Source organism: Mesoplodon bidens (assembly GCF_964165515.1).
Source record: "Mesoplodon bidens genome assembly, contig: HAP1_SCAFFOLD_321, whole genome shotgun sequence".
NCBI lineage: Eukaryota > Metazoa > Chordata > Mammalia > Artiodactyla > Ziphiidae > Mesoplodon > Mesoplodon bidens.
Genome location: NW_027672059.1, coordinates 310,334 through 333,492, shown reverse-complemented (window position 1 = coordinate 333,492; position 23,159 = coordinate 310,334).

Sequence of the window (23,159 nt, the reverse complement as noted above, 5' to 3'; positions counted from 1 at the left end):
TGTGCTGAATGGTTGCCATGTCATGTCATAGATGGTCTAAAACATGACTCTTATTTCTAAACTAGGTGTGTTGGTCAGATAAGGCGTCTTACATGATGTATTTAATCCAAGATAATGATGGATGAGTAAGAGGCAGATCATTGTAGATGAAGAAATTTTGGTTTTGAGAGAGGCATTCTTAGGGAAATAGGCCTTGGTGTGTTCATTTAGAGCTGGGCAGGATTGAGTTCCGGAGAGAGGAGGGAAAGGATATTTGGGTAGGGGGAAGGGCATTGGCAGAGCCTCAGAGGCCTGACGGTTCCTGGGGCCTTTGTGGGAATGGTGGGAAAGTTGGGTTGCAGTCAGCCTGTGGGTAGCCTGGACGTTGGGTAATGAGCGTGGCCATCAGTTGATGGGCGCCCTCTCTAGAGTGGTCTGTAACTTGCTTCCTCCCTGAGGAAGTGTGACACGCTTCTGCTAGCTGCAGTGTCTTCCCCACAGCTGTGCTGTCCATTGAGGAGAAGGGGGCCTGCTCTGCCATGGCTTCCTTACTCCTCAGGGTATGGCGTGTGAGTTATTTTAATAATGTATCAACCTGCCTTTTCTTTCTTTTGTCACGATGCATTTGCTTTCTAAAGTGGTCTTGTTTTCAGGATAATAACTGGGTTTCCACAGGGAAAATCATAATGTATGAGGCAAATTACTGACTAAAGGCAAATTCCTGACTTAAAAAATGAATCTCTAATATTTTTCTAGTAGTTCTTCTTTTGTTTCAATTTTTGTTTTGTTAGTTTTGTAAAGAAACTTATGGATAGTAATTTCTGCTCAGGTGGATAGTGGTACTGTTTAGCACAGCTCATTGGTCTTATGAAATTTTACAAATGCAGTCTGATTCATTCCAGCCAAGTTAATTATGAGGTACATAATTTTTTTTCCCCAATGGAGACAAATGTAAAAGACAGAGATACAGAAATCATCTTCAGTTTAGAGTGAAGAAATTTTAGTTACTACTGTTTGTTCCTGCTATTTGATCACAGTTTATTTTTATTTTTTGAAGCCTGTCTCTAATCAAATAAGATTTAATGTTTTAGAAGTAATAGAGGACCCTGACTAAACTGACAAGAAAAGTTAATTTAAGGACAAGAATTGATTTTTAAAACTATAAAAGTACATTTCATGACTTGATTTCAAGATGATCTAGTGGTATCCTTATACTGTCGCAGAAGGAAGTCCACAGTGGGACGAGAATAATGCTTACAAATCAGCACCCTTATTATCTATTACTGAAGATGTCTTAGTCCAGGCCAGTCTGCCTACCACCTGTGTGGTACACTGTTGATTTCATTTTTCTTCCAGTATTTACTTTTGGTTCGGGACCAATTACCTAGCTGTGATGGGATTCTTGAAAAGTATCCTACATCTTGTACTTAGTGAACTAGTGATTGTCCTGTTTGCAGACATTCTTTCTGAGGCTCTACTCTTGCCTCGAAAACCTACATTTGCAGAAAGGGAAATGTATAGGTTTTCCTTTTAAATGTACTTATTTTTATTTATTTTTTTATTTATTTTTGGCTGTGTTGGGTCTTCGTTTCTGTGCGAGGGCCTTCTCTAGTTGCGGCGAGCAGGGGCCACTCCTCATCGTGGTGCGTGGGCCTGTCACTGCCGCGGCCCCTCTTGTTGCGGAGCACAGGCTCCTGACGCGCAGGCTGAGTAGTTGTGGCTCATGGGCTTAGTTGCTCTGCAGCATGTGGGATCTTCCCGGACCAGGGCTCAAACCCCTGTCTCCTGCACTGGCTGACGGACTCTTAACCACTGCCCCACCAGTTATTGTTTTTTGAAAACATTATTTCCTCTTTTGTTTTTATGTGATGATGCCTTTATTTATTTATCTTTATTATTGTTTATATTTGGCTGTGTTGGGTCTTTGTTGCTGCGCGCGGGCTTTCTCTGGTTGTGGCAAGTGGGGGCTACTCTTTGTTGTGGTGCGTGGACTGCTGATTGTTGTGGTTTCTCTTGTTGCGGAGCACGGGCTCTAAGTGTGCGGGCTTCAGTAATTGCAGCAGCTGGGCTCAGTAGTTGCGGCACACAGGCCCTAGAGTGCGTGGGCTTCAGTAGTTGCGGCGTGTGGCCTCAGCAGTTGTGGCTCGCGGGCTCTAGGGCGCAGGCTCAGTAGTTGTGACGTACGGGCTTAGTTGCTCTGCGCCATGTGGGATCTTCCCAGACCAGGGCTGGAACCCGTGTCCCCTGCATTGGCAGACGGATTCTTAACCACTGCACCACCAGGAAAGTCCCAGACTTTCCTTTTCTTAATGACAATTTTGAAGAGTCCTGGTTCACGTATTTCATAGACTGTCCCTCAGCTTGGGTTTGTGTGATGTTCTCCTCGTGACAGGAAGGGAGTTAGGGTTTTGGGGAAGGAGATGTTTACTTTTAATATTTTGTTTCATCTCTATCTCTTGGCTTTTTATACAAGATATTCAGTGCATTTAGATATATATTTTAAAAAGCAGGCTTGTAGACTATTATTTTATAATCTGCTTGCTATATTGTAGTCTGCTTGGGATGATGGTGGTATGCTTTCTTTTTTTCGGTACACGGGCCTCTCACTCTTGTGGCCTCTCCCGTGGTGGAGCACAGGCTACGGACACGCAGGCTCAGCGGCCATGGCTCAGGGGCCTAGCCGCTCCGCGGCATGTGGGATCTTCCCGGACCGGGGCACGAAGCCGTGTCCCCTGCATCGGCAGGCAGGCTCTCAACCACTGCTCCACCAGGGAAGCACGGTACACTTTTGTTTTATTTATGCAGTTGGCTCTCTTGCATTGATTTACATTTTATTGATAATAAAGCTCAACTGCTTTGGATTATGATGTGTTTACAAGGCTACACAGATAAGCTGGAAGGGAAAATGAAGAAATACAAATGACAGAAAATGTTTTATAATAATAAAATTTTCTTGGCAAGCAGCAACCTTTTCTCAAAGTCAGTGTTTTAATATAATTTGCTTGCTTCATAAATATGGGTTTTTTTGTTTTTCATATCTTTATTGATTAGTAAGCATGTTAAATGACTTGGGAGAAATCTCACTCTCTTCAAGAAATAATTTGGAATTCTTGATGTAGAATGCTGACAGTTCTCAAAAATGGGTCAGGAAAATCAAAGTAATAGATGGAAAAAAAATCTCAATTTTAGCTGTTGATATAACTTTTCTTAAATTTACGGGGTTTTTTTATAATTGAAGTTACTAAAACAGATGGTGGAAGGTCCATCAAGATATTTATTTTATGTAATGAAAGCATTTTACTTTGCTGTACTGAATTCCATTCATTCTGGAACTTAGGAGCATTTACCTCTTTATGAAAGAGATGATTCAAAGTAGAAAATGATTGATGACCTTCGCTTCCAGTTTTCTTCTCAATAGACTTAGTCTCTCTTCTAATGCTTCTTGCATACTCAGTAATTGTATAAGTTTTAGAGAAAACTGCAGGTCTGGCTGAATATTAAGCACAGTACGATAAATAAAGCTTTTTGACTTTGCAGAATATTTTACGTGTGTGTCCCATAGATTCATCAGAGATTCTAGTTTTGGATAAAGGCAAGTACATTTCAAGACAATACAACATCCCTGTGTATGACATTGGCTTTCGAATGAGAAGTGAATTTGGTTCAGGACGGTTCTTGGAAAGCTTGGCATTTAGGTTATTTTAGGTCAACTCTTTGGGAAACTCAATTAGAGTGTTTATTGAATGGTTTTAGTGTGCTGAATGGTTGCCATGTCATGTCATAGATGGTCTAAAACATGACTCTTATTTCTAAACTAGGTGTGTTGGTCAGATAAGGCGTCTTACATGATGTATTTAATCCAAGATAATGATGGATGAGTAAGAGGCAGATCATTGTAGATGAAGAAATTTTGGTTTTGAGAGAGGCATTCTTAGGGAAATAGGCCTTGGTGTGTTCATTTAGAGCTGGGCAGGATTGAGTTCCGGAGAGAGGAGGGAAAGGATATTTGGGTAGGGGGAAGGGCATTGGCAGAGCCTCAGAGGCCTGACGGTTCCTGGGGCCTTTGTGGGAATGGTGGGAAAGTTGGGTTGCAGTCAGCCTGTGGGTAGCCTGGACGTTGGGTAATGAGCGTGGCCATCAGTTGATGGGCGCCCTCTCTAGAGTGGTCTGTAACTTGCTTCCTCCCTGAGGAAGTGTGACACGCTTCTGCTAGCTGCAGTGTCTTCCCCACAGCTGTGCTGTCCATTGAGGAGAAGGGGGCCTGCTCTGCCATGGCTTCCTTACTCCTCAGGGTATGGCATGTGAGTTATTTTAATAATGTATCAACCTGCCTTTTCTTTCTTTTGTCACGATGCATTTGCTTTCTAAAGTGGTCTTGTTTTCAGGATAATAACTGGGTTTCCACAGGGAAAATCATAATGTATGAGGCAAATTACTGACTAAAGGCAAATTCCTGACTTAAAAAATGAATCTCTAATATTTTTCTAGTAGTTCTTCTTTTGTTTCAATTTTTGTTTTGTTAGTTTTGTAAAGAAACTTATGGATAGTAATTTCTGCTCAGGTGGATAGTGGTACTGTTTAGCACAGCTCATTGGTCTTATGAAATTTTACAAATGCAGTCTGATTCATTCCAGCCAAGTTAATTATGAGGTACATAATTTTTTTCCCCAATGGAGACAAATGTAAAAGACAGAGATACAGAAATCATCTTCAGTTTAGAGTGAAGAAATTTTAGTTACTACTGTTTGTTCCTGCTATTTGATCACAGTTTATTTTTATTTTTTGAAGCCTGTCTCTAATCAAATAAGATTTAATGTTTTAGAAGTAATAGTGGACCCTGACTAAACTGACAAGAAAAGTTAATTTAAGGACAAGAATTGATTTTTAAAACTATAAAAGTACATTTCATGACTTGATTTCAAGATGATCTAGTGGTATCCTTATACTGTCGCAGAAGGAAGTCCACAGTGGGACGAGAATGATGCTTACAAATCAGCACCCTTATTATCTATTACTGAAGATGTCTTAGTCCAGGCCAGTCTGCCTACCACCTCTGTGGTACACTGTTGATTTCATTTTTCTTCCAGTATTTACTTTTGGTTCGGGACCAATTACCTAGCTGTGATGGGATTCTTGAAAAGTATCCTACATCTTGTACTTAGTGAACTAGTGATTGTCCTGTTTGCAGACATTCTTTCTGAGGCTCTACTCTTGCCTCGAAAACCTACATTTGCAGAAAGGGAAATGTATAGGTTTTCCTTTTAAATGTACTTATTTTTATTTATTTTTTTATTTATTTTTGGCTGTGTTGGGTCTTCGTTTCTGTGCGAGGGCCTTCTCTAGTTGCGGCGAGCAGGGGCCACTCCTCATCGTGGTGCGTGGGCCTGTCACTGCCGCGGCCCCTCTTGTTGCGGAGCACAGGCTCCTGACGCGCAGGCTGAGTAGTTGTGGCTCATGGGCTTAGTTGCTCTGCAGCATGTGGGATCTTCCCGGACCAGGGCTCAAACCCCTGTCTCCTGCACTGGCTGACGGACTCTTAACCACTGCCCCACCAGTTATTGTTTTTTGAAAACATTATTTCCTCTTTTGTTTTTATGTGATGATGCCTTTATTTATTTATCTTTATTATTGTTTATATTTGGCTGTGTTGGGTCTTTGTTGCTGCGCGCGGGCTTTCTCTGGTTGTGGCAAGTGGGGGCTACTCTTTGTTGTGGTGCGTGGACTGCTGATTGTTGTGGTTTCTCTTGTTGCGGAGCACGGGCTCTAAGTGTGCGGGCTTCAGTAATTGCAGCAGCTGGGCTCAGTAGTTGCGGCACACAGGCCCTAGAGTGCGTGGGCTTCAGTAGTTGCGGCGTGTGGCCTCAGCAGTTGTGGCTCGCGGGCTCTAGGGCGCAGGCTCAGTAGTTGTGACGTACGGGCTTAGTTGCTCTGCGCCATGTGGGATCTTCCCAGACCAGGGCTGGAACCCGTGTCCCCTGCATTGGCAGACGGATTCTTAACCACTGCACCACCAGGAAAGTCCCAGACTTTCCTTTTCTTAATGACAATTTTGAAGAGTCCTGGTTCACGTATTTCATAGACTGTCCCTCAGCTTGGGTTTGTGTGATGTTCTCCTCGTGACTGGAAGGGAGTTAGGGTTTTGGGGAAGGAGATGTTTACTTTTAATATTTTGTTTCATCTCTATCTCTTGGCTTTTTATACAAGATATTCAGTGCATTTAGATATATATTTTAAAAAGCAGGCTTGTAGACTATTATTTTATAATCTGCTTGCTATATTGTAGTCTGCTTGGGATGATGGTGGTATGCTTTCTTTTTTTCGGTACACGGGCCTCTCACTCTTGTGGCCTCTCCCGTGGTGGAGCACAGGCTACGGACACGCAGGCTCAGCGGCCATGGCTCAGGGGCCTAGCCGCTCCGCGGCATGTGGGATCTTCCCGGACCGGGGCACGAAGCCGTGTCCCCTGCATCGGCAGGCAGGCTCTCAACCACTGCTCCACCAGGGAAGCACGGTACACTTTTGTTTTATTTATGCAGTTGGCTCTCTTGCATTGATTTACATTTTATTGATAATAAAGCTCAACTGCTTTGGATTATGATGTGTTTACAAGGCTACACAGATAAGCTGGAAGGGAAAATGAAGAAATACAAATGACAGAAAATGTTTTATAATAATAAAATTTTCTTGGCAAGCAGCAACCTTTTCTCAAAGTCAGTGTTTTAATATAATTTGCTTGCTTCATAAATATGGGTTTTTTTGTTTTTCATATCTTTATTGATTAGTAAGCATGTTAAATGACTTGGGAGAAATCTCACTCTCTTCAAGAAATAATTTGGAATTCTTGATGTAGAATGCTGACAGTTCTCAAAAATGGGTCAGGAAAATCAAAGTAATAGATGGAAAAAAAATCTCAATTTTAGCTGTTGATATAACTTTTCTTAAATTTACGGGGTTTTTTTATAATTGAAGTTACTAAAACAGATGGTGGAAGGTCCATCAAGATATTTATTTTATGTAATGAAAGCATTTTACTTTGCTGTACTGAATTCCATTCATTCTGGAACTTAGGAGCATTTACCTCTTTATGAAAGAGATGATTCAAAGTAGAAAATGATTGATGACCTTCGCTTCCAGTTTTCTTCTCAATAGACTTAGTCTCTCTTCTAATGCTTCTTGCATACTCAGTAATTGTATAAGTTTTAGAGAAAACTGCAGGTCTGGCTGAATATTAAGCACAGTACGATAAATAAAGCTTTTTGACTTTGCAGAATATTTTACGTGTGTGTCCCATAGATTCATCAGAGATTCTAGTTTTGGATAAAGGCAAGTACATTTCAAGACAATACAACATCCCTGTGTATGACATTGGCTTTCGAATGAGAAGTGAATTTGGTTCAGGACGGTTCTTGGAAAGCTTGGCATTTAGGTTATTTTAGGTCAACTCTTTGGGAAACTCAATTAGAGTGTTTATTGAATGGTTTTAGTGTGCTGAATGGTTGCCATGTCATGTCATAGATGGTCTAAAACATGACTCTTATTTCTAAACTAGGTGTGTTGGTCAGATAAGGCATCTTACATGATGTATTTAATCCAAGATAATGATGGATGAGTAAGAGGCAGATCATTGTAGATGAAGAAATTTTGGTTTTGAGAGAGGCATTCTTAGGGAAATAGGCCTTGGTGTGTTCATTTAGAGCTGGGCAGGATTGAGTTCCGGAGAGAGGAGGGAAAGGATATTTGGGTAGGGGGAAGGGCATTGGCAGAGCCTCAGAGGCCTGACGGTTCCTGGGGCCTTTGTGGGAATGGTGGGAAAGTTGGGTTGCAGTCAGCCTGTGGGTAGCCTGGACATTGGGTAATGAGCGTGGCCATCAGTTGATGGGCGCCCTCTCTAGAGTGGTCTGTAACTTGCTTCCTCCCTGAGGAAGTGTGACACGCTTCTGCTAGCTGCAGTGTCTTCCCCACAGCTGTGCTGTCCATTGAGGAGAAGGGGGCCTGCTCTGCCATGGCTTCCTTACTCCTCAGGGTATGGCGTGTGAGTTATTTTAATAATGTATCAACCTGCCTTTTCTTTCTTTTGTCACGATGCATTTGCTTTCTAAAGTGGTCTTGTTTTCAGGATAATAACTGGGTTTCCACAGGGAAAATCATAATGTATGAGGCAAATTACTGACTAAAGGCAAATTCCTGACTTAAAAAATGAATCTCTAATATTTTTCTAGTAGTTCTTCTTTTGTTTCAATTTTTGTTTTGTTAGTTTTGTAAAGAAACTTATGGATAGTAATTTCTGCTCAGGTGGATAGTGGTACTGTTTAGCACAGCTCATTGGTCTTATGAAATTTTACAAATGCAGTCTGATTCATTCCAGCCAAGTTAATTATGAGGTACATAATTTTTTGCCCCAATGGAGACAAATGTAAAAGACAGAGATACAGAAATCATCTTCAGTTTAGATTGAAGAAATTTTAGTTACTACTGTTTGTTCCTGCTATTTGATCACAGTTTATTTTTATTTTTTGAAGCCTGTCTCTAATCAAATAAGATTTAATGATTTAGAAGTAATAGAGGACCCTGACTAAACTGACAAGAAAAGTTAATTTAAGGACAAGAATTGATTTTTAAAACTATAAAAGTACATTTCATGACTTGATTTCAAGATGATCTGGTGGTATCCTTATACTGTCGCAGAAGGAAGTCCACAGTGGGACGAGAATGATGCTTACAAATCAGCACCCTTATTATCTTTTACTGAAGATGTCTTAGTCCAGGCCAGTCTGCCTACCACCTGGGTGGTACACTGTTGATTTCATTTTTCTTCCAGTATTTACTTTTGGTTCGGGACCAATTATCTAGCTGTGATGGGATTCTTGAAAAGTATCCTACATCTTGTACTTAGTGAACTAGTGATTGTCCTGTTTGCAGACATTCTTTCTGAGGCTCTACTCTTGCCTCGAAAACCTACATTTGCAGAAAGGGAAATGTATAGGTTTTCCTTTTAAATGTACTTATTTTTATTTATTTTTTTATTTATTTTTGGCTGTGTTGGGTCTTCGTTTCTGTGCGAGGGCCTTCTCTAGTTGCGGCGAGCAGGGGCCACTCCTCATCGTGGTGCGTGGGCCTGTCACTGCCGCGGCCCCTCTTGTTGCGGAGCACAGGCTCCTGACGCGCAGGCTGAGTAGTTGTGGCTCATGGGCTTAGTTGCTCTGCAGCATGTGGGATCTTCCCGGACCAGGGCTCAAACCCGTGTCTCCTGCACTGGCTGACGGACTCTTAACCACTGCCCCACCAGTTATTGTTTTTTGAAAACATTATTTCCTCTTTTGTTTTTATGTGATGATGCCTTTATTTATTTATCTTTATTATTGTTTATATTTGGCTGTGTTGGGTCTTTGTTGCTGCGCGCGGGCTTTCTCTGGTTGTGGCAAGTGGGGGCTACTCTTTGTTGTGGTGCGTGGACTGCTGATTGTTGTGGTTTCTCTTGTTGCGGAGCACGGGCTCTAAGTGTGCGGGCTTCAGTAATTGCAGCAGCTGGGCTCAGTAGTTGCGGCACACAGGCCCTAGAGTGCGTGGGCTTCAGTAGTTGCGGCGTGTGGCCTCAGCAGTTGTGGCTCGCGGGCTCTAGGGCGCAGGCTCAGTAGTTGTGACATACGGGCTTAGTTGCTCTGCGCCATGTGGGATCTTCCCAGACCAGGGCTGGAACCCGTGTCCCCTGCATTGGCAGACGGATTCTTAACCACTGCACCACCAGGAAAGTCCCAGACTTTCCTTTTCTTAATGACAATTTTGAAGAGTCCTGGTTCACGTATTTCATAGACTGTCCCTCAGCTTGGGTTTGTGTGATGTTCTCCTCGTGACAGGAAGGGAGTTAGGGTTTTGGGGAAGGAGATGTTTACTTTTAATATTTTGTTTCATCTCTATCTCTTGGCTTTTTATATAAGATATTCAATGCATTTAGATATATATTTTAAAAAGCAGGCTTGTAGACTATTATTTTATAATCTGCTTGCTATATTGTAGTCTGCTTGGGATGATGGTGGTATGCTTTCTTTTTTTCGGTACACGGGCCTCTCACTCTTGTGGCCTCTCCCGTGGTGGAGCACAGGCTACGGACACGCAGGCTCAGCGGCCATGGCTCAGGGGCCTAGCCACTCCGCGACATGTGGGATCTTCCCGGACCGGGGCACGAAGCCGTGTCCCCTGCATCGGCAGGCAGGCTCTCAACCACTGCTCCACCAGGGAAGCACGGTACACTTTTGTTTTATTTATGCAGTTGGCTCTCTTGCATTGATTTACATTTTATTGATAAAGCTCAACTGCTTTGGATTATGATGTGTTTACAAGGCTACACAGATAAGCTGGAAGGGAAAATGAAGAAATACAAATGACAGAAAATGTTTTATAATAATAAAATTTTCTTGGCAAGCAGCAACCTTTTCTCAAAGTCTGTGTTTTAATATAATTTGCTTGCTTCATAAATATGGGGTTTTTTTGTTTTTCATATCTTTATTGATTAGTAAGCATGTTAAATGACTTGGGAGAAATCTCACTCTCTTCAAGAAATAATTTGGAATTCTTGATGTAGAATGCTGACAGTTCTCAAAAATGGGTCAGGAAAATCAAAGTAATAGATGGAAAAAAAATCTCAATTTTAGCTGTTGATATAACTTTTCTTAAATTTACGGGTTTTTTTTATAATGGAAGTTACTAAAACAGATGGTGGAAGGTCCATCAAGATATTTATTTTATGTAATGAAAGCATTTTACTTTGCTGTACTGAATTCCATTCATTCTGGAACTTAGGAGCATTTACCTCTTTATGAAAGAGATGATTCAAAGTAGAAAATGATTGATGACCTTCGCTTCCAGTTTTCTTCTCAATAGACTTAGTCTCTCTTCTAATGCTTCTTGCATACTCAGTAATTGTATAAGTTTTAGAGAAAACTGCAGGTCTGGCTGAATATTAAGCACAGTACGATAAATAAAGCTTTTTGACTTTGCAGAATATTTTACGTGTGTGTCCCATAGATTCATCAGAGATTCTAGTTTTGGATAAAGGCAAGTACATTTCAAGACAATACAACATCCCTGTGTATGACATTGGCTTTCGAATGAGAAGTGAATTTGGTTCAGGACGGTTCTTGGAAAGCTTGGCATTTAGGTTATTTTAGGTCAACTCTTTGGGAAACTCAATTAGAGTGTTTATTGAATGGTTTTAGTGTGCTGAATGGTTGCCATGTCATGTCATAGATGGTCTAAAACATGACTCTTATTTCTAAACTAGGTGTGTTGGTCAGATAAGGCGTCTTACATGATGTATTTAATCCAAGATAATGATGGATGAGTAAGAGGCAGATCATTGTAGATGAAGAAATTTTGGTTTTGAGAGAGGCATTCTTAGGGAAATAGGCCTTGGTGTGTTCATTTAGAGCTGGGCAGGATTGAGTTCCGGAGAGAGGAGGGAAAGGATATTTGGGTAGGGGGAAGGGCATTGGCAGAGCCTCAGAGGCCTGACGGTTCCTGGGGCCTTTGTGGGAATGGTGGGAAAGTTGGGTTGCAGTCAGCCTGTGGGTAGCCTGGACGTTGGGTAATGAGCGTGGCCATCAGTTGATGGGCGCCCTCTCTAGAGTGGTCTGTAACTTGCTTCCTCCCTGAGGAAGTGTGACACGCTTCTGCTAGCTGCAGTGTCTTCCCCACAGCTGTGCTGTCCATTGAGGAGAAGGGGGCCTGCTCTGCCATGGCTTCCTTACTCCTCAGGGTATGGCGTGTGAGTTATTTTAATAATGTATCAACCTGCCTTTTCTTTCTTTTGTCACGATGCATTTGCTTTCTAAAGTGGTCTTGTTTTCAGGATAATAACTGGGTTTCCACAGGGAAAATCATAATGTATGAGGCAAATTACTGACTAAAGGCAAATTCCTGACTTAAAAAATGAATCTCTAATATTTTTCTAGTAGTTCTTCTTTTGTTTCAATTTTTGTTTTGTTAGTTTTGTAAAGAAACTTATGGATAGTAATTTCTGCTCAGGTGGATAGTGGTACTGTTTAGCACAGCTCATTGGTCTTATGAAATTTTACAAATGCAGTCTGATTCATTCCAGCCAAGTTAATTATGAGGTACATAATTTTTTTTTCCCCAATGGAGACAAATGTAAAAGACAGAGATACAGAAATCATCTTCAGTTTAGATTGAAGAAATTTTAGTTACTACTGTTTGTTCCTGCTATTTGATCACAGTTTATTTTTATTTTTTGAAGCCTGTCTCTAATCAAATAAGATTTAATGATTTAGAAGTAATAGAGGACCCTGACTAAACTGACAAGAAAAGTTAATTTAAGGACAAGAATTGATTTTTAAAACTATAAAAGTACATTTCATGACTTGATTTCCAGATGATCTGGTGGTATCCTTATACTGTCGCAGAAGGAAGTCCACAGTGGGACGAGAATGATGCTTACAAATCAGCACCCTTATTATCTTTTACTGAAGATGTCTTAGTCCAGGCCAGTCTGCCTACCACCTGGGTGGTACACTGTTGATTTCATTTTTCTTCCAGTATTTACTTTTGGTTCGGGACCAATTATCTAGCTGTGATGGGATTCTTGAAAAGTATCCTACATCTTGTACTTAGTGAACTAGTGATTGTCCTGTTTGCAGACATTCTTTCTGAGGCTCTACTCTTGCCTCGAAAACCTACATTTGCAGAAAGGGAAATGTATAGGTTTTCCTTTTAAATGTACTTATTTTTATTTATTTTTTTATTTATTTTTGGCTGTGTTGGGTCTTCGTTTCTGTGCGAGGGCCTTCTCTAGTTGCGGCGAGCAGGGGCCACTCCTCATCGTGGTGCGTGGGCCTGTCACTGCCGCGGCCCCTCTTGTTGCGGAGCACAGGCTCCTGACGCGCAGGCTGAGTAGTTGTGGCTCATGGGCTTAGTTGCTCTGCAGCATGTGGGATCTTCCCGGACCAGGGCTCAAACCCGTGTCTCCTGCACTGGCTGACGGACTCTTAACCACTGCCCCACCAGTTATTGTTTTTTGAAAACATTATTTCCTCTTTTGTTTTTATGTGATGATGCCTTTATTTATTTATCTTTATTATTGTTTATATTTGGCTGTGTTGGGTCTTTGTTGCTGCGCGCGGGCTTTCTCTGGTTGTGGCAAGTGGGGGCTACTCTTTGTTGTGGTGCGTGGACTGCTGATTGTTGTGGTTTCTCTTGTTGCGGAGCACGGGCTCTAAGTGTGCGGGCTTCAGTAATTGCAGCAGCTGGGCTCAGTAGTTGCGGCACACAGGCCCTAGAGTGCGTGGGCTTCAGTAGTTGCGGCGTGTGGCCTCAGCAGTTGTGGCTCGCGGGCTCTAGGGCGCAGGCTCAGTAGTTGTGACGTACGGGCTTAGTTGCTCTGCGCCATGTGGGATCTTCCCAGACCAGGGCTGGAACCCGTGTCCCCTGCATTGGCAGACGGATTCTTAACCACTGCACCACCAGGAAAGTCCCAGACTTTCCTTTTCTTAATGACAATTTTGAAGAGTCCTGGTTCACGTATTTCATAGACTGTCCCTCAGCTTGGGTTTGTGTGATGTTCTCCTCGTGACAGGAAGGGAGTTAGGGTTTTGGGGAAGGAGATGTTTACTTTTAATATTTTGTTTCATCTCTATCTCTTGGCTTTTTATATAAGATATTCAATGCATTTAGATATATATTTTAAAAAGCAGGCTTGTAGACTATTATTTTATAATCTGCTTGCTATATTGTAGTCTCCTTGGGATGATGGTGGTATGCTTTCTTTTTTTCGGTACACGGGCCTCTCACTCTTGTGGCCTCTCCCGTGGTGGAGCACAGGCTACGGACACGCAGGCTCAGCGGCCATGGCTCAGGGGCCTAGCCACTCCGCGGCATGTGGGATCTTCCCGGACCGGGGCACGAAGCCGTGTCCCCTGCATCGGCAGGCAGGCTCTCAACCACTGCTCCACCAGGGAAGCACGGTACACTTTTGTTTTATTTATGCAGTTGGCTCTCTTGCATTGATTTACATTTTATTGATAAAGCTCAACTGCTTTGGATTATGATGTGTTTACAAGGCTACACAGATAAGCTGGAAGGGAAAATGAAGAAATACAAATGACAGAAAATGTTTTATAATAATAAAATTTTCTTGGCAAGCAGCAACCTTTTCTCAAAGTCAGTGTTTTAATATAATTTGCTTGCTTCATAAATATGGGTTTTTTTTGTTTTTCATATCTTTATTGATTAGTAAGCATGTTAAATGACTTGGGAGAAATCTCACTCTCTTCAAGAAATAATTTGGAATTCTTGATGTAGAATGCTGACAGTTCTCAAAAATGGGTCAGGAAAATCAAAGTAATAGATGGAAAAAAAATCTCAATTTTAGCTGTTGATATAACTTTTCTTAAATTTACGGGGTTTTTTTATAATTGAAGTTACTAAAACAGATGGTGGAAGGTCCATCAAGATATTTATTTTATGTAATGAAAGCATTTTACTTTGCTGTACTGAATTCCATTCATTCTGGAACTTAGGAGCATTTACCTCTTTATGAAAGAGATGATTCAAAGTAGAAAATGATTGATGACCTTCGCTTCCAGTTTTCTTCTCAATAGACTTAGTCTCTCTTCTAATGCTTCTTGCATACTCAGTAATTGTATAAGTTTTAGAGAAAACTGCAGGTCTGGCTGAATATTAAGCACAGTACGATAAATAAAGCTTTTTGACTTTGCAGAATATTTTACGTGTGTGTCCCATAGATTCATCAGAGATTCTAGTTTTGGATAAAGGCAAGTACATTTCAAGACAATACAACATCCCTGTGTATGACATTGGCTTTCGAATGAGAAGTGAATTTGGTTCAGGACGGTTCTTGGAAAGCTTGGCATTTAGGTTATTTTAGGTCAACTCTTTGGGAAACTCAATTAGAGTGTTTATTGAATGGTTCTAGTGTGCTGAATGGTTGCCATGTCATGTCATAGATGGTCTAAAACATGACTCTTATTTCTAAACTAGGTGTGTTGGTCAGATAAGGCGTCTTACATGATGTATTTAATCCAAGATAATGATGGATGAGTAAGAGGCAGATCATTGTAGATGAAGAAATTTTGGTTTTGAGAGAGGCATTCTTAGGGAAATAGGCCTTGGTGTGTTCATTTAGAGCTGGGCAGGATTGAGTTCCGGAGAGAGGAGGGAAAGGATATTTGGGTAGGGGGAAGGGCATTGGCAGAGCCTCAGAGGCCTGACGGTTCCTGGGGCCTTTGTGGGAATGGTGGGAAAGTTGGGTTGCAGTCAGCCTGTGGGTAGCCTGGACGTTGGGTAATGAGCGTGGCCATCAGTTGATGGGCGCCCTCTCTAGAGTGGTCTGTAACTTGCTTCCTCCCTGAGGAAGTGTGACACGCTTCTGCTAGCTGCAGTGTCTTCCCCACAGCTGTGCTGTCCATTGAGGAGAAGGGGGCCTGCTCTGCCATGGCTTCCTTACTCCTCAGGGTATGGCGTGTGAGTTATTTTAATAATGTATCAACCTGCCTTTTCTTTCTTTTGTCACGATGCATTTGCTTTCTAAAGTGGTCTTGTTTTCAGGATAATAACTGGGTTTCCACAGGGAAAATCATAATGTATGAGGCAAATTACTGACTAAAGGCAAATTCCTGACTTAAAAAATGAATCTCTAATATTTTTCTAGTAGTTCTTCTTTTGTTTCAATTTTTGTTTTGTTAGTTTTGTAAAGAAACTTATGGATAGTAATTTCTGCTCAGGTGGATAGTGGTACTGTTTAGCACAGCTCATTGGTCTTATGAAATTTTACAAATGCAGTCTGATTCATTCCAGCCAAGTTAATTATGAGGTACATAATTTTTTTCCCCAATGGAGACAAATGTAAAAGACAGAGATACAGAAATCATCTTCAGTTTAGAGTGAAGAAATTTTAGTTACTACTGTTTGTTCCTGCTATTTGATCACAGTTTATTTTTATGTTTTGAAGCCTGTCTCTAATCAAATAAGATTTAATGTTTTAGAAGTAATAGAGGACCCTGACTAAACTGACAAGAAAAGTTAATTTAAGGACAAGAATTGATTTTTAAAACTATAAAAGTACATTTCATGACTTGATTTCAAGATGATCTAGTGGTATCCTTATACTGTCGCAGAAGGAAGTCCACAGTGGGACGAGAATAATGCTTACAAATCAGCACCCTTATTATCTATTACTGAAGATGTCTTAGTCCAGGCCAGTCTGCCTACCACCTGTGTGGTACACTGTTGATTTCATTTTTCTTCCAGTATTTACTTTTGTTTCGGGACCAATTACCTAGCTGTGATGGGATTCTTGAAAAGTATCCTACATCTTGTACTTAGTGAACTAGTGATTGTCCTGTTTGCAGGCATTCTTTCTGAGGCTCTACTCTTGCCTCGAAAACCTACATTTGCAGAAAGGGAAATGTATAGGTTTTCCTTTTAAATGTACTTATTTTTATTTATTTTTTTATTTATTTTTGGCTGTGTTGGGTCTTCGTTTCTGTGCGAGGGCCTTCTCTAGTTGCGGCGAGCAGGGGCCACTCCTCATCGTGGTGCGTGGGCCTGTCACTGCCGCGGCCCCTCTTGTTGCGGAGCACAGGCTCCTGACGCGCAGGCTGAGTAGTTGTGGCTCATGGGCTTAGTTGCTCTGCAGCATGTGGGATCTTCCCGGACCAGGGCTCAAACCCGTGTCTCCTGCACTGGCTGACGGACTCTTAACCACTGCCCCACCAGTTATTGTTTTTTGAAAACATTATTTCCTCTTTTGTTTTTATGTGATGATGCCTTTATTTATTTATCTTTATTATTGTTTATATTTGGCTGTGTTGGGTCTTTGTTGCTGCGCGCGGGCTTTCTCTGGTTGTGGCAAGTGGGGGCTACTCTTTGTTGTGGTGCGTGGACTGCTGATTGTTGTGGTTTCTCTTGTTGCGGAGCACGGGCTCTAAGTGTGCGGGCTTCAGTAATTGCAGCAGCTGGGCTCAGTAGTTGCGGCACACAGGCCCTAGAGTGCGTGGGCTTCAGTAGTTGCGGCGTGTGGCCTCAGCAGTTGTGGCTCGCGGGCTCTAGGGCGCAGGCTCAGTAGTTGTGACGTACGGGCTTAGTTGCTCTGCGCCATGTGGGATCTTCCCAGACCAGGGCTGGAACCCGTGTCCCCTGCATTGGCAGACGGATTCTTAACCACTGCACCACCAGGAAAGTCCCAGACTTTCCTTTTCTTAATGACAATTTTGAAGAGTCCTGGTTCACGTATTTCATAGACTGTCCCTCAGCTTGGGTTTGTGTGATGTTCTCCTCGTGACAGGAAGGGAGTTAGGGTTTTGGGGAAGGAGATGTTTACTTTTAATATTTTGTTTCATCTCTATCTCTTGGCTTTTTATATAAGATATTCAATGCATTTAGATATATATTTTAAAAAGCAGGCTTGTAGACTATTATTTTATAATCTGCTTGCTATATTGTAGTCTGCTTGGGATGATGGTGGTATGCTTTCTTTTTTTCGGTACACGGGCCTCTCACTCTTGTGGCCTCTCCCGTGGTGGAGCACAGGCTACGGACACGCAGGCTCAGCGGCCATGGCTCAGGGGCCTAGCCACTCCGCGGCATGTGGGATCTTCCCGGACCGGGGCACGAAGCCGTGTCCCCTGCATCGGCAGGCAGGCTCTCAACCACTGCTCCACCAGGGAAGCACGGTACACTTTTGTTTTATTTATGCAGTTGGCTCTCTTGCATTGATTTACATTTTATTGATAAAGCTCAACTGCTTTGGATTATGATGTGTTTACAAGGCTACACAGATAAGCTGGAAGGGAAAATGAAGAAATACAAATGACAGAAAATGTTTTATAATAATAAAATTTTCTTGGCAAGCAGCAACCTTTTCTCAAAGTCAGTGTTTTAATATAATTTGCTTGCTTCATAAATATGGGTTTTTTTTGTTTTTCATATCTTTATTGATTAGTAAGCATGTTAAATGACTTGGGAGAAATCTCACTCTCTTCAAGAAATAATTTGGAATTCTTGATGTAGAATGCTGACAGTTCTCAAAAATGGGTCAGGAAAATCAAAGTAATAGATGGGAAAAAAATCTCAATTTTAGCTGTTGATATAACTTTTCTTAAATTTACGGGGTTTTTTTATAATTGAAGTTACTAAAACAGATGGTGGAAGGTCCATCAAGATATTTATTTTATGTAATGAAAGCATTTTACTTTGCTGTACTGAATTCCATTCATTCTGGAACTTAGGAGCATTTACCTCTTTATGAAAGAGATGATTCAAAGTAGAAAATGATTGATGACCTTCGCTTCCAGTTTTCTTCTCAATAGACTTAGTCTCTCTTCTAATGCTTCTTGCATACTCAGTAATTGTATAAGTTTTAGAGAAAACTGCAGGTCTGGCTGAATATTAAGCACAGTACGATAAATAAAGCTTTTTGACTTTGCAGAATATTTTACGTGTGTGTCCCATAGATTCATCAGAGATTCTAGTTTTGGATAAAGGCAAGTACATTTCAAGACAATACAACATCCCTGTGTATGACATTGGCTTTCGAATGAGAAGTGAATTTGGTTCAGGACGGTTCTTGGAAAGCTTGGCATTTAGGTTATTTTAGGTCAACTCTTTGGGAAACTCAATTAGAGTGTTTATTGAATGGTTTTAGTGTGCTGAATGGTTGCCATGTCATGTCATAGATGGTCTAAAACATGACTCTTATTTCTAAACTAGGTGTGTTGGTCAGATAAGGCGTCTTACATGATGTATTTAATCCAAGATAATGATGGATGAGTAAGAGGCAGATCATTGTAGATGAAGAAATTTTGGTTTTGAGAGAGGCATTCTTAGGGAAATAGGCCTTGGTGTGTTCATTTAGAGCTGGGCAGGATTGAGTTCCGGAGAGAGGAGGGAAAGGATATTTAGGTAGGGGGAAGGGCATTGGCAGAGCCTCAGAGGCCTGACGGTTCCTGGGGCCTTTGTGGGAATGGTGGGAAAGTTGGGTTGCAGTCAGCCTGTGGGTAGCCTGGACGTTGGGTAATGAGCGTGGCCATCAGTTGATGGGCGGCCTCTCTAGAGTGGTCTGTAACTTGCTTCCTCCCTGAGGAAGTGTGACACGCTTCTGCTAGCTGCAGTGTCTTCCCCACAGCTGTGCTGTCCATTGAGGAGAAGGGGGCCTGCTCTGCCATGGCTTCCTTACTCCTCAGGGTATGGCGTGTGAGTTATTTTAATAATGTATCAACCTGCCTTTTCTTTCTTTTGTCACGATGCATTTGCTTTCTAAAGTGGTCTTGTTTTCAGGATAATAACTGGGTTTCCACAGGGAAAATCATAATGTATGAGGCAAATTACTGACTAAAGGCAAATTCCTGACTTAAAAAATGAATCTCTAATATTTTTCTAGTAGTTCTTCTTTTGTTTCAATTTTTGTTTTGTTAGTTTTGTAAAGAAACTTATGGATAGTAATTTCTGCTCAGGTGGATAGTGGTACTGTTTAGCACAGCTCATTGGTCTTATGAAATTTTACAAATGCAGTCTGATTCATTCCAGCCAAGTTAATTATGAGGTACATAATTTTTTTTCCCCAATGGAGACAAATGTAAAAGACAGAGATACAGAAATCATCTTCAGTTTAGAGTGAAGAAATTTTAGTTACTACTGTTTGTTCCTGCTATTTGATCACAGTTTATTTTTATTTTTTGAAGCCTGTCTCTAATCAAATAAGATTTAATGTTTTAGAAGTAATAGAGGACCCTGACTAAACTGACAAGAAAAGTTAATTTAAGGACAAGAATTGATTTTTAAAACTATAAAAGTACATTTCATGACTTGATTTCAAGATGATCTAGTGGTATCCTTATACTGTCGCAGAAGGAAGTCCACAGTGGGACGAGAATAATGCTTACAAATCAGCACCCTTATTATCTATTACTGAAGATGTCTTAGTCCAGGCCAGTCTGCCTACCACCTGTGTGGTACACTGTTGATTTCATTTTTCTTCCAGTATTTACTTTTGTTTCGGGACCAATTACCTAGCTGTGATGGGATTCTTGAAAAGTATCCTACATCTTGTACTTAGTGAACTAGTGATTGTCCTGTTTGCAGGCATTCTTTCTGAGGCTCTACTCTTGCCTCGAAAACCTACATTTGCAGAAAGGGAAATGTATAGGTTTTCCTTTTAAATGTACTTATTTTTATTTATTTTTTTATTTATTTTTGGCTGTGTTGGGTCTTCGTTTCTGTGCGAGGGCCTTCTCTAGTTGCGGCGAGCAGGGGCCACTCCTCATCGTGGTGCGTGGGCCTGTCACTGCCGCGGCCCCTCTTGTTGCGGAGCACAGGCTCCTGACGCGCAGGCTGAGTAGTTGTGGCTCATGGGCTTAGTTGCTCTGCAGCATGTGGGATCTTCCCGGACCAGGGCTCAAACCCCTGTCTCCTGCACTGGCTGACGGACTCTTAACCACTGCCCCACCAGTTATTGTTTTTTGAAAACATTATTTCCTCTTTTGTTTTTATGTGATGATGCCTTTATTTATTTATCTTTATTATTGTTTATATTTGGCTGTGTTGGGTCTTTGTTGCTGCGCGCGGGCTTTCTCTGGTTGTGGCAAGTGGGGGCTACTCTTTGTTGTGGTGCGTGGACTGCTGATTGTTGTGGTTTCTCTTGTTGCGGAGCACGGGCTCTAAGTGTGCGGGCTTCAGTAATTGCAGCAGCTGGGCTCAGTAGTTGCGGCACACAGGCCCTAGAGTGCGTGGGCTTCAGTAGTTGCGGCGTGTGGCCTCAGCAGTTGTGGCTCGCGGGCTCTAGGGCGCAGGCTCAGTAGTTGTGACGTACGGGCTTAGTTGCTCTGCGGCATGTGGGATCTTCCCAGACCAGGGCTGGAACCCGTGTCCCCTGCATTGGCAGACGGATTCTTAACCACTGCACCACCAGGAAAGTCCCAGACTTTCCTTTTCTTAATGACAATTTTGAAGAGTCCTGGTTCACGTATTTCATAGACTGTCCCTCAGCTTGGGTTTGTGTGATGTTCTCCTCGTGACTGGAAGGGAGTTAGGGTTTTGGGGAAGGAGATGTTTACTTTTAATATTTTGTTGCATCTCTATCTCTTGGCTTTTTATACAAGATATTCAGTGCATTTAGATATATATTTTAAAAAGCAGGCTTGTAGACTATTATTTTATAATCTGCTTGCTATATTGTAGTCTGCTTGGGATGATGGTGGTATGCTTTCTTTTTTTCGGTACACGGGCCTCTCACTCTTGTGGCCTCTCCCGTGGTGGAGCACAGGCTACGGACACGCAGGCTCAGCGGCCATGGCTCAGGGGCCTAGCCGCTCCGCGGCATGTGGGATCTTCCCGGACCGGGGCACGAAGCCGTGTCCCCTGCATCGGCAGGCAGGCTCTCAACCACTGCTCCACCAGGGAAGCACGGTACACTTTTGTTTTATTTATGCAGTTGGCTCTCTTGCATTGATTTACATTTTATTGATAAAGCTCAACTGCTTTGGATTATGATGTGTTTACAAGGCTACACAGATAAGCTGGAAGGGAAAATGAAGAAATACAAATGACAGAAAATGTTTTATAATAATAAAATTTTCTTGGCAAGCAGCAACCTTTTCTCAAAGTCAGTGTTTTAATATAATTTGCTTGCTTCATAAATATGGGGTTTTTTTGTTTTTCATATCTTTATTGATTAGTAAGCATGTTAAATGACTTGGGAGAAATCTCACTCTCTTCAAGAAATAATTTGGAATTCTTGATGTAGAATGCTGACAGTTCTCAAAAATGGGTCAGGAAAATCAAAGTAATAGATGGAAAAAAAATCTCAATTTTAGCTGTTGATATAACTTTTCTTAAATTTACGGGTTTTTTTTATAATGGAAGTTACTAAAACAGATGGTGGAAGGTCCATCAAGATATTTATTTTATGTAATGAAAGCATTTTACTTTGCTGTACTGAATTCCATTCATTCTGGAACTTAGGAGCATTTACCTCTTTATGAAAGAGATGATTCAAAGTAGAAAATGATTGATGACCTTCGCTTCCAGTTTTCTTCTCAATAGACTTAGTCTCTCTTCTAATGCTTCTTGCATACTCAGTAATTGTATAAGTTTTAGAGAAAACTGCAGGTCTGGCTGAATATTAAGCACAGTACGATAAATAAAGCTTTTTGACTTTGCAGAATATTTTACGTGTGTGTCCCATAGATTCATCAGAGATTCTAGTTTTGGATAAAGGCAAGTACATTTCAAGACAATACAACATCCCTGTGTATGACATTGGCTTTCGAATGAGAAGTGAATTTGGTTCAGGACGGTTCTTGGATAGCTTGGCATTTAGGTTATTTTAGGTCAACTCTTTGGGAAACTCAATTAGAGTGTTTATTGAATGGTTTTAGTGTGCTGAATGGTTGCCATGTCATGTCATAGATGGTCTAAAACATGACTCTTATTTCTAAACTAGGTGTGTTGGTCAGATAAGGCGTCTTACATGATGTATTTAATCCAAGATAATGATGGATGAGTAAGAGGCAGATCATTGTAGATGAAGAAATTTTGGTTTTGAGAGAGGCATTCTTAGGGAAATAGGCCTTGGTGTGTTCATTTAGAGCTGGGCAGGATTGAGTTCCGGAGAGAGGAGGGAAAGGATATTTGGGTAGGGGGAAGGGCATTGGCAGAGCCTCAGAGGCCTGACGGTTCCTGGGGCCTTTGTGGGAATGGTGGGAAAGTTGGGTTGCAGTCAGCCTGTGGGTAGCCTGGACGTTGGGTAATGAGCGTGGCCATCAGTTGATGGGCGCCCTCTCTAGAGTGGTCTGTAACTTGCTTCCTCCCTGAGGAAGTGTGACACGCTTCTGCTAGCTGCAGTGTCTTCCCCACAGCTGTGCTGTCCATTGAGGAGAAGGGGGCCTGCTCTGCCATGGCTTCCTTACTCCTCAGGGTATGGCGTGTGAGTTATTTTAATAATGTATCAACCTGCCTTTTCTTTCTTTTGTCACGATGCATTTGCTTTCTAAAGTGGTCTTGTTTTCAGGATAATAACTGGGTTTCCACAGGGAAAATCATAATGTATGAGGCAAATTACTGACTAAAGGCAAATTCCTGACTTAAAAAATGAATCTCTAATATTTTTCTAGTAGTTCTTCTTTTGTTTCAATTTTTGTTTTGTTAGTTTTGTA